Source organism: Corylus avellana, chromosome ca7, assembly GCF_901000735.1.
Source record: "Corylus avellana chromosome ca7, CavTom2PMs-1.0".
Classification (NCBI taxonomy): domain Eukaryota; kingdom Viridiplantae; phylum Streptophyta; class Magnoliopsida; order Fagales; family Betulaceae; genus Corylus; species Corylus avellana.
This window is the reverse complement of record NC_081547.1, coordinates 6,895,127-6,907,291: the sequence shown is the minus strand read 5'-3', so window position 1 is coordinate 6,907,291 and position 12,165 is coordinate 6,895,127. Positions and strand designations below refer to the sequence as shown.

General features: G+C 35.5%; 1 pseudogene; it reads left to right on the top strand.

Annotated features, from left to right (window-relative positions):
- Positions 1-8,606: 8,606 nt before the first annotated feature.
- LOC132186247 (cathecol O-methyltransferase 1-like) lies at positions 8,607-12,049 on the top strand (annotated as a pseudogene).
- The last annotated feature ends 116 nt before the right edge of the window (positions 12,050-12,165 follow it).

The window sequence follows — 12,165 nt, the reverse complement described above, 5'->3', positions numbered from 1 at the left end:
GAAATTACCCGTAGTAAAATATAAACAAAAATACTAAAACATCTAGAAAAAAACCTAAAACTAACCAAAAAAAAAAAAAATCCAAACTTGGCCAATTTTTTCTTTTTTAAAATCAATTTTATAAGAAAAAAATTAAAAAAAATTCGATTTTTTATTTTATTTTTGTTTTATAATTTTATTTAAATAAAAATTTACGTTTTAAAAAAATAAAATTTACGCTTAATAAAATGAATTTTTTTTTTTTAAACTAAATAAAAAAAAAATAGTTTTTTTAAAAAATAAAAATTTCCGTTTAAAAAAAGAAATTGTTTAAAAAAATTGTTTTTTTTTAGATATTATTTTAAAATTAAAATTTTTCGTTTTTAAAAAAAAATTAATTTTTTTTTTTTAATTTATAGGGATATTTTTGTCTTATTGAGAAATCTGTAGAGGCATTTTTGTCTTATTGCTAGCCTTGGGGGACATTGACAATGTTTTGGTAGTTTTGAGGGGATATTGTCACAATTGAAAGTTTGGGAAGGACATTATCAATTGGGTGGTAGTTTGAGAGGGGTATGTGGACTTTACCCTTATTTTTTTCTTCCTTAAAATTCCACTTCACACCTTCTACCTTTTAGAATTTAATGCTTACATTTACTCTCTTCATTTATTTTTTTTCTTACTTCTAATTCCACTAACTCACCCTTCTATAATCTAAATTCTAACGCCTATCTACATCTTTTTGTCTTAGTTTTTCTCACCTTCTAGAATCTAATGGCTTTCTATTCTCTTTAATATATTTTTTTTCTACCTTAAAACTCACCATTCTACTGTCTACAACTATTTCTTTTTTTATTATTATTATTATTTTTCTTTCCTTTAACTTCAGTCTTCAACTCACGCGCAAGCCTATTGCTCAGGAAAAAAAAAGTAAAAAAATAAAATGCGCAAGTCTACAGCCTACTCCTTGCAGATTTTTTTTTTTTTTTTTCCTTAAAAATTTTCATTCTTATCTTTCAACCACTCATTTCTTATCTTCTATTTCCAGTTTTCCACCTTTCACGAGACAAGACTCCTCACTCACCAGACTCGCCTCTTCTCTTCCCGTCTCAAGACTAAGCCTTCAAAGTTCAAACAAATGAACAATCAAACATGACACACCCACTAGGACTACTACTACACAGTGCAGTGTGCCGTTGGGGTGCCGTGGGTTACGTGGGTAGGAGAAAAAACAAAAAAAAAAATTTTTTTTTTTTTTTTTTTAAATCTCACGGCACCCTCAAAGACTAACGTGGCTCCGCCACTGCCCTGTTGAATGGGATCCACCCACAGAGTCCCTTAACCGTGGAAATTATCATCTTCTATTATAATGGGATTCACACTATATACATGTCAAGCTATCTACAAAGATTAAAAAAATCAGAGTCATAACCATTTTAAACTAATGAATTAAACACGTGATTCACTTATTTAATAGAAGGTAGAGTACTGTTTCAGCTAAAAACTTTGCATGTACATCAAATGAAGTCTTGAAGAATTGAAAATTAACTGACTGATCAAACGAACTATAGGGGAAAACCCTTAAAGAAACCCCACACAGATTTAGTGGGAAATGGGGTGCAAGAAAAGGAAACAGATACTATATCTGGCCTAGTTAAGGCGAGCCCTCCATTTTTTAAAGCCCAAAAGCAAAGGAAACAGATACTATATCTGGCCTAGTTAAGGCGACCCCTCCATTTTTTAAAGCCCAAAAGCATACCATTCAACATATCGTGTTCTTTCCATTCCACGGGTTTCTCAGCAACGAAACAGAAGGTTATGGCCAATACGACCATCTTAAGTGCCATAAACTCCAAGACATAGAAAATAAATTAAAGGTCTGAATCAAACAGGCAGAGAATTTAAACAAAAGAATCACAGATCCAGCTCAAAAGGATTATACATACAAACAGATGCATATAAAGATACATATTGAACTATCAAACAACACAAGATCGTATCGCATTGTAGAATAGATCAAAGCAGCAACGGATCTGGCATACCAGATCACATTGATAGGTATACTGATCCGAGCATCCTTGATTTAAAAAGGAAATGCACAGATCAGAGCGAAAATTTCCATCGATTAGCAAAAAACGCAAATGGAAGATTTACCAGAAAGGAGGGGTCAAATTCGTAGCTTTGAAAAACTGGATCCCAAAAATTCAAGTCCGGTTCGGGGTCTGTCTTTGATTCGCAGCGAGAATTTGATTGAAATGGGAAAAGAAAATTATCTACACGGTGAAGGAACAGAGAGAGAGAGAGAGAGAGAGAGAGAGGGAGCTTCAGAAATGGATTCGGAGGGAGGAGAAACAGAAGGCGAATTGGGCGCGAGAGAGAATGAGAGTGGCAGATTCAAGGCATTACCTTACATAAGGCTGAGCCCCTCCGGGCTATTCCCAGCATATTTGTGTAATTTTCGTTACTTTTGAATTTGAGAAGCGGTACACATCTCAAATTTTTTTCATAAAATATAGTTTGTAAATAATGTGTCATCATCTCATGAGATTTATTACTTTAAGAAAGTAAATAATGTGTCACAAAATCATAAGATGGTAACACATTATCTGAAAACTAACTTTTAGAAAGAAAATTTGAAATTTATAACATTTCTCTTTAAATTTATTGGAGAAATTATGTGGTTTGTGCTGTGGCTGATTCCCAAACCTTTGCATGTTGTTGGACTGATTTGGCTTCTATGAGAAGAGAGCATATATAGTTTAATGGTTGAAAGGCTCTGATACTATAATCTTTTGTATTCAGCCAGTTGCATTCTTTTCCTGCTCATAGTGATTGCCGTATATATTGTTTCTAGTTGAAATTTCATATGATGTGTCGCCTCCTTTACATTTTATGATTTTGGACGCTTACCAAGTACCAATTGGGCTTCTTTTGGAGGGACGTGTATATGATCGACATGAATGAGTTATTGATGCTTTCTTGACTAGAAGATGTGTGGTTGCAAAAACGATCTCATAAAAAACGTGTCTTGATAATAAAAACCCATCTGATCAGTTCCATTATAACATGTTGGACAATTATAATCACAAAAAAAAAAAAAAAAAAAACATGTTGGACAATTGGGACGTACATATGAGATAACCGTTACCTCATATTTTAAGTGTGCTGAAATGAAAGAATTTACTCGTTACCTCATATTTTAAGTGTTATAAAATGAAAGAATTTACGTTCAACATATATACAAATTGGTCTCTCATAGCAATTGGTACATGAAGATTAATTTTTTAATTGAAAAATCATGTCCCATCTTCTAGAGATGTAGAGATCCTTATTTACTATTACAACTAAGAGCATTTTTAATAAACTCTCTATTATGTGTTTTTAGCCAAAATTTTGAGAATATTCTAAAACACTCCCATTTATCAAACTCTTCATCATTTCTCCAATTTTTTTTTTAATAAACTCTCTATTATGTGTTTTTAGCCAAAATTTTGAGAATATTCTAAAACACTCCCATTTATCAAACTCTTCATCATTTCTCCAATTTATTTTATTGTCTCAATCTCTCTCCATATTAGTTTTTCTTTAGTCATTCATTATTTTATTTCTCCCTTTGTAAACTTGGAAGTCCCTTTTTTTTCTTTGGTGGTTAGTTTCAACCGACTAACAATGAATAAAAAATAATATTTATTTAAAGTAGATAAATATTTATTGATATTTGGAGCTTATAAAATGTAATTAGATAAAATAACAAAAGTAAATTTTCTAGTTAAAATTTAGTTAAACTTTAGAGAATTCATGGGTGATGCTCGAACTAACACGTAGCTATTGAAGAATTAATGTCAACTAAAAGCATTTCAGCAATTATGGCTATTTTAAGTACTAGTGTTATATTTTTATATTTATTGTCTTGTCTTATTAGTGAAGAATGTAGATAGTAGGATGCGTAAACTACAAATCATAGATTAATAGAGGTAGACAATAGGATGTGGAGCAAAGATAAACAGCACGCACGCCGCGTGCAAAAATTTTTTATTTAAAAAAAAAAAAAAAAATTTTGCACGGGCGTGCGTGGCACGCCGCGTGCTGTGAATCAATTCTCATAGGATGTGTAGACAACAAATCATAAATTAAAAGATGCGTGAGGTGTTGATGATGTGTCGTATTTTTGTGGTGGAAACTGTTTATTGATTCAATTTTTAATAGTGAGAAGCACTTGCACGTGAAAATTGTGAAATTATTGAGCCGCCTTTGGTTTTTTCATTATAGCTAAAATTGATTGACATTAGGAAAAAAGTAAGTGTAAACATTAAATAATAAAAATAAAATAACTGCGCATAATATTCACTTTACATTTAAGTTTCTTTTATTAGAATGGGGGAGTTGGACAGAAAGGGCTAAAGGGTGAAAAAAAAAAAAAAAAAAAAAGGGAAGAAAAAAGAAAAAAGAGAATGAGACAATAAAATTTCAATTGGCCAGAGGCCACATCTCATGAAAGCTGAACCGAAAATCACTAATTTAAATATCTATTTTCCGTTTCTATCCCCTTAGACATGTCAATAAAATAAAATAGAATAAAATAGGCGATTTAATAAGGGAATATACCTTAATGAGTGGTTTGTTAAAAAGTTAAACTCTAAGAACCTCTACTAAAGTATTTTTTCTCTATAATTAAATCCCAAGTACCTTGTACAAGATTTATAGATTTTGTTAACTAAATTAGCTATTGCACTCTAAACATAAAAACTTCAAGTGACATTTATGTAATCAATATACCTTCTTATATTAATGTTTCAACCTTGTTATAAATCGTGAATTAAGTCCTGCATGTAGATTAGTGACATTTTCCTCCACCTACAAAGATAGCCTATAAACTTTAAAAAAGACAATGTGTACGATTGGATGCATGCACCGAGGCCCTCGAGCAATGGATTTGGCCCTCCCTCTAATATCATGACATCTTTGGATTTTTCTCCATATACATTTAATTTCACCCTCGTGCTAAGAATTGACGCTGCTCTTAGTCAAAGAGATGTTGCAAGAGTAAGACCATGTATTGGGTGACGTTGCATAAATACCCCCTAACATCTAACTTTTGATCAAGGCATATGGACGGAAGCCCATTGCTTTCTTATGCTACTTTCTAAGCACAAAGCGAACTGAGTGAATGGACACTACAAAAAAAAAACAGGTTCTCTCGGCACCCAAAAAACACTGTAGAAGAGAAAACAAATGCCGGGAATTGTATTCTCGGCATTTGTTGCTAATGCTGGCTTAAATAGTGTCGACAATGTTGTTTTCCAGCGTTTTGGGCGACCGCTAGTGAAGAAAATGAAGCTGTGTAGGCGTTCTCTGTCGGCGTGGCACAGCAACCTTCGCCGGCGCCCTCTGTCGATGCCGGGGCATCCTCATCTGCCGGTGTCGACAGAGGACGCCGGCGAAGGTTGCTATGCTGGTGTTCTCTGTCGACGCCGACGCATCCTTATCTGCCGGCGATGACAGAGGACGCGGGCGAAGGTTGCTGTGCCGGCATCGATGAAGAATGCCAGCACTGCAACCTCATCTTCATTTTAATGCCTCAATTTTTAATGGAATTAATTAATTGCTATTTTTTTTTTTTTTCATCTGTACTCTTTCTCACTATTGCCGGCTCGATGAACAAAGATAAACCAACATAAAAATGAATGATAAAGCATAAAGCTTTTCACCTTTCAAAGTCGTTCTTTTATTAATGAGTAACTCTTTCATTTAAAAAAGTTAATAAATACAATGCCCTCTAGCTATTTAGCCAAAAACTCCAGGAAAACAACAAGCTTCTTGAACACTTCAACTATATAGATTACAACCAGCAAAGTAACAAACTACATCAGCCAAACCATCACATAGCAAACCAAGCAACCAGCAGCATCTCAAACTGCAGCTTACTGTTAAAAAAAAGAAAAAAAAACTGACTGCCAAAAAACCTTGCTATACATTTGTAGTCTCAGTAGCAGCAACCATCCAGCATGACCTAATAGTTTTACGGGTGAAGCGGGCCGAGGGTACTGTATTTCAAGAAATGGCATCATTGAGGCCTGAGTTGTTGGTAGTGGAATTGAGCTAGATTTGCCTTTGTCCAACTTGCAAAGCCTGTACGTTTTGGGATAAATTGACAATTAAAATTTGACATAAAGGTAACCACATAAGTTACTAAACAAAGGGCTTCTGGCAAGAGATTGGGTATGATCTCAAAGTATTTGACCACTAGCCATATAAATGTAAAAACATGAGAGCACTTAAATTACTCCAAAGTTGGTCAGCTTTCAAAATCTGATTTGGGCATTGATTTCTAGAATATAAGGTCAAAATAAATATTAACATAAAGAGGAAAAGAGTAATAAGGCTTACAGCATTTTCATTCAAATTGATAACCACAGCTTTCTTTAGATTGCTGTGAAGAAAATGCTCCCACTATCACTGCAACATACCATGAGTCAGCTCATAGTAAACCATGGACATTGAATGACATATAAGCTTTACAAATATTTTGTTCATCTAGATGCTACCACAATCTCTCAGCAATTTTTTTTTTTTTTTTTTAATATCGCAATCAAGCTTTTCCAAAATAATTAATTACTTAAAAAGCATATGGATTTTCAAATGATGTTTCAGAACTTTTACAAACCCACATTTATATATCATGATTATTTATAATTAAAAATAATTCATACACATCAGACTCAAATCATCATTTTTTACGAAGTTGAAGTTTGGTTAACATGAAATGTCTCATTATAAAGGGTTCTTTAGAGTGTTTTTTGCTTTTAGTTTGAATAAAGTATCTTGATTGAATTAAAGTGGATTTTTTTTTTTTTTTTTGTTAACAGAAAACACAAATTCTAAATAAACATAGTCTAGCAGTAATGCAGCATGAGTATATCCGCATAACATGTTTGTTATTCTAAAATTAAATCAACAGACAAAGGGAAAAAAAAAAAAGTAGAGGAAAATGGTTTTGAAATTAAAGAAAATAAAATCACAACCGGGTATAGAAGGAGCAAGGTAACAAGAAAGAAAAGGAAAGATGCTGCTAATTCCTTATCTTTTTTGTCAGCTCATTACCTGATCGATCTCAACATGCATCAAACACCAGATAATTAATAAAGATACTGAGAAAAGAATTCTTCAAGATATATATATATATAGAGCAAATGCTGCAGATAATTAATGATATCAGTAGCTTCAAAAAGAAGAGAGAAAAAAGGAATGAAGCCAAAGGCAAAGCCCAAGTGCACCTTGATAATTAAGCCATTAGTATATCGTGTGCGTGGGAGAGGAGCATGTACAGGCGGATCTGAGCTTAAAACTATACAAAACCTTGCAAAACTATATATATATATATATCCTGAACAGATTAGATCGAAGCAGGGAAGCACAAAGTTGATCAAGTAGGGAAAAAGAGTAAAAGACTAGAATAAGAAAAGAAAAGAAAAGACTGGAATAATTCATAAAAAATAAATCAATAATTGAGGAATAATAAAAGACTGATTTATTGGTTTTGTATTCAGTCAGATCTCTCCTCGGTCCACAAGTTTCATAAATAGTTTCAGAGCCAACATCAGAATGGAGGCAGAAGAAGCAAAAACTCTGGATAAAAATCAATTATGCGAGTGGTCAGGGCTTTATTTAATAAGGCTAACCTATTAGTTTATGAGTATAACAAATTAAACCATCATAAATATAGAATATCAGGGTCGAGATCTTGTAATTCTTTTAAGATAACTCTAGGGAGGGAAGAGTTCTTAAAATCATAACCCTTATTTTTATTTGATCATCGATCTCAACATACAAAACTAACGAAAAATTAAGAATCTATATGTGATGCCCATTGAATTCCGCATTAGAATTGTATTAGGTACAAAATTGGGTAATATAATCAGCTCTTATACAGGAGTTAATTAATAATGAATAATATTTTTAGGATATTATTCATATATAAGTTCGTAAACTGCTATTAATGACGTTAAGAATTTAATATGCTTTATAAATATTTATCGACACATGACACTATTTTAAATGGGCTTGAGGATATTTCCTTCAAACTGGTTTGGAGGGAATTTCTGTCACATATATAGATAAAATTATAAAATGCAATGTAATAAAATGAATCTTCTCCATTTTAATGTTTGTACATTATATATATAATTTCCTATCTGGGGCTCACATAGGTTAGAAGGACAGGTCATAGTACCATGGGGTCAAAAATGACTATATATATATATATATAATTTCCTATCTGGGGCTCACATAGGTTAGAAGGACAGGTCATAGTACCATGGGGTCAAAAATGACAACGGTCAAATTGCCATGCAGAGACGGAGGGAGGGGGGACCATGTCAAAAAGTCTTCAAGTTAGGTGGAACCAGAGATGCCCTACTTCTTCAAAAAAGACATTACTGATTATTCAAATTGCTATAGTTAGCTTCCAAAAAGTCTCTATAATTAATATACGTTTGCGATGACGTTGCTTACACATAGAGACGTTGGGAGCTATGGGGGACCGGCCGGGGCCATAGTTCCCCCCACTTCCTCGAAAAAGATGTATATATGGAGCAGACTAGCTTCGATCGTCACTCCAAGTTTCTATAATGGCTACCTCTCTAGAGAAATCGACCCCAAAAATTAATGAGAATGAAGAAGAGAGCTACTCGTATGCACTATAGGTGGCGGGCTCCCTTGTGATGCCCATGGCCATGCGATCGGCCGTGGAGCTTGGCGTTTTTGAAATTCTAGCAAAAGTGGGTCTGGGAGCCAAGCTCTCCCCAACACAGATTGTTCAACAGATGCCAACCAAGAACCCCGAGGCACCCACGATGTTGGACCGTATTCTGAGGATGCTGGCCACCCACTCTCTGCTTGGTTGCTCTGTGGCTGCTGATGACTCTGGATCTTTGCAGAGGCTTTATAGTCTTTCTGATGTGTCTAAACACTTCGTCTGCAACGAAGATGGTGTCTCTTTGGGACCTATGATGGCCTTGCATCACTGCAAGGTCTTCTTAGATAGCTGGTCTGTTTTCTATTTTCACCTCCCCTTTTTCTTCTTTTTACACCTTTTTCTTACTTACAAAGTTTTGCTCGTACAATCCAGTACTTGTGCTGATGCTGGTCCGAATTCATTGATAGGTCCCAACTGAAAGATGCAATTCTTGAGGGAGGAATTGCATTCAACAGAGTTCATGGCATCCATATCTTCGAGTACTCCGGGTTGGAGCTTAGGTTCAACCAGGTTTTTAACACAGCCATGTTCAACCACACAACCGTTGTTATTAATAACATCCTTGACTCCTACAAAGGCTTCCAGCAACTCAAGCAATTGGTTGATGTGGGCCACGGTCTAGGAGTCACTCTCAACTTGATCACTTCCAAATACCCCCATATCAAGGCCATTAATTCCGACTCGCCTCATGTTATACAACATTGATGCAGTGTGGCTTAGTGGGCTGCAGCGAAGAACATCAATAAGCAACGAATAAATAACTCCAGATCTAAATTCTATCAAAGATCTAAGAATTCTTCTAAAAACAATAGATACTCTCTAAAGTTTAAAGGAAAAGAGGAATAAACTCAACTCTGAGTATTCTCATTAATCAAAATTAATAATAATCAACAATTGTCTTTCTTTGGAGGCTATAAGCATATATTTATAGCCCAAAACCCTAAACATAATAAAATATGACATAAACACACTAAAAACCCTAAACCTAATAAAATAACGCAATATTGACTCCCAAAACCCTAATCCTACTAAAACAAGGAAATAACGACGGCTTAGCCTAATTAAAACGCAGAAAATAACATAAAGGTCCCGTGTGCGCTCGATCGCAGCACACAGGCGATCGATCGTAGACCAAGCGCTCGACCACAGTCACAGCGTGCGCTCGATCGCAGTACCAGACGGACGACTGTTATCCAATCTGCATCATTCTCCCCTAGTTGGAGAGAATTCGTCCTTGAATTCGGCCAGTTCTTTTCGCGATCCTTTGGATGCCCCGTCAACTCATTCAATTCTCCTTTGCTCAAAATCACAACAAGGCCACACCCCATAATAAACGTGATGGCCTTATTCATCAACACACCGCCACAGTTATATTGAAGACCCTGCGCCTCCCCTTGCTGTGTAGGCTTGGCATGCTCTTGTCGTGCCTTTCCCTTCCCACATGCTATGAGAATTCCCAAATTAAGTATTCACAAAAACCCCTTCACTCTTTGATAGACAAGTCACCTCCGCCCCATAGATCTCATCACAACTTTGGTTAAAAGTTTTTGATAAGATAGCATCTACTCCAAGGAAATCAACTTCCAAATCAAAGAATTCTTGTTTAGGACTTTCATCAAACACTAGGTGTATATAATTCACCTCTTTGTTGGGATAGGTGTCATATATTGGTGGAGAGGCCCAATCTACTAAGCAATCTTCTTCAATAAATCTGTCTTCTTCCTCCACCACAATCGATTGGCTCCTAATCTCCGCCATATTCCTAGGTACTTCTTTTTGTGGAATTTTTCTATTTTTTTCTGCCACCATGAACTCTTTGGGTTGCAAGCAACCTTGGAATTCCGGTGTATCGAGTTTGAATCTACTCAGCCGTTCATTGGCATGAGCTTGCCTAAGCTACTGACGTCCTTGCGTTCGGCGCTCTGTAAACGGGTTTCTAGATCCATTCCCATTATGACAATACAAGTTGGATATTTGGGTAGTGAGGTCTTCGAGTTGATACCACATAGCCTAGAATTGATCCCCCTTGAGTTGCCAACGTTCAGCGATAGATTTGCCTTCCGCCTCCGCGAATCACGGTCTTGGTTGGCGATGACAATTGTTTGGCCCACCACTCATGTGCCTCAAACGAATTGCCAGTTGCTCCTTACGTGTTGCCTCCATGCGCACGTACACTTCGTTCATGTTTGCAAAGCGGTTGCTCCTCCCCATTCATGGAAAGTAACTGAGCTCTGATACCAACTGATGCAGCGTGACTTAGTGGGCTGCAGTGAAGAACATCAATAAGCTGCGAATAAATAACTCTAGATCTAGATTCTATTAAAGATCTAAGAATTCTTCTAAAAACAATAGATACTCTCTGAAGTTTAAAGGAAAAGAGGAATAAACTCAACTCTGAGTATTCTCATTAGTCAAAATCAATAATAATCAACAACTGTCTTTCTCTAGAGGCTATAAGCATATATTTATAGCTCAAAACCCTTAACATAATAAAATATGACATAAATACCCCCAAAACCCTAAACCTAATAAAATAACACAATATTGACTCTCAAAACCTAATCCTACTAAAACAAGGAAATAACGACGGCTTAACCTAATTAAAACGCAGAAAATAACATAAAGGTCTCGCGTGTGCTCAATCGCAGCACGTGGGCGATCGATCACAGATCGAGCTCTCGATTGCAGACACATCGTGCACTCGATTACAGTACCAGACACCCAACTGTTATCCAAACTGCATCAAACATGCCCCATATTATCCTGGTTAATTTGCTCTTCTTTTATATATATATAATGTTCTTCATAAGCTATATATATATATATTTGTGTGTGTGGGGATAAAGAGAGGTGTTAATTAATTGGTGTTGCAAGTGTGGAACATGTCGGGGGAGACATGTTCGAAAGCATTCCTAAGGGGGATGCCATTTTTATGAAGGTGGATTTGATTGATTTGTGTACTTTTTGTATATGAGTTGAAGAGAAATGGTGTTATAATTTGGATACATTTTGTTGTGTATACTCCATGATTGGAGTGATGAACAGTGCTTGAAGCTGTTGAAGTACTGCTACGAGGCTACACCAAATGATGGAAATGTGATTGTTGTGGATGCAGCTCTTCCAATTATGCCTGAGATTAGCACTTCTATGAAGAGCAACTGTCAATCGGATGTGAGCATGATGACTCTAGTTAACCCAGGAGGGAAGGAAAGGACGAAAGCAGAATTCATTGCCTTGGCAACCAAAGAAGGGTTTAGTGGCATCAGATATGAATCTTTTGTCTGTAATCTTTGGGTTATGGAGTTCTTCAAGTAGATTGCTTGTTTGTAATATTAATTTGGAAATCTGTTAGGGATAAAATCCACTATGGGTCCCACTATCTCTCAACAACCTTTAATTATCTTATAAGGTCCTACATTATCTCATAAGAT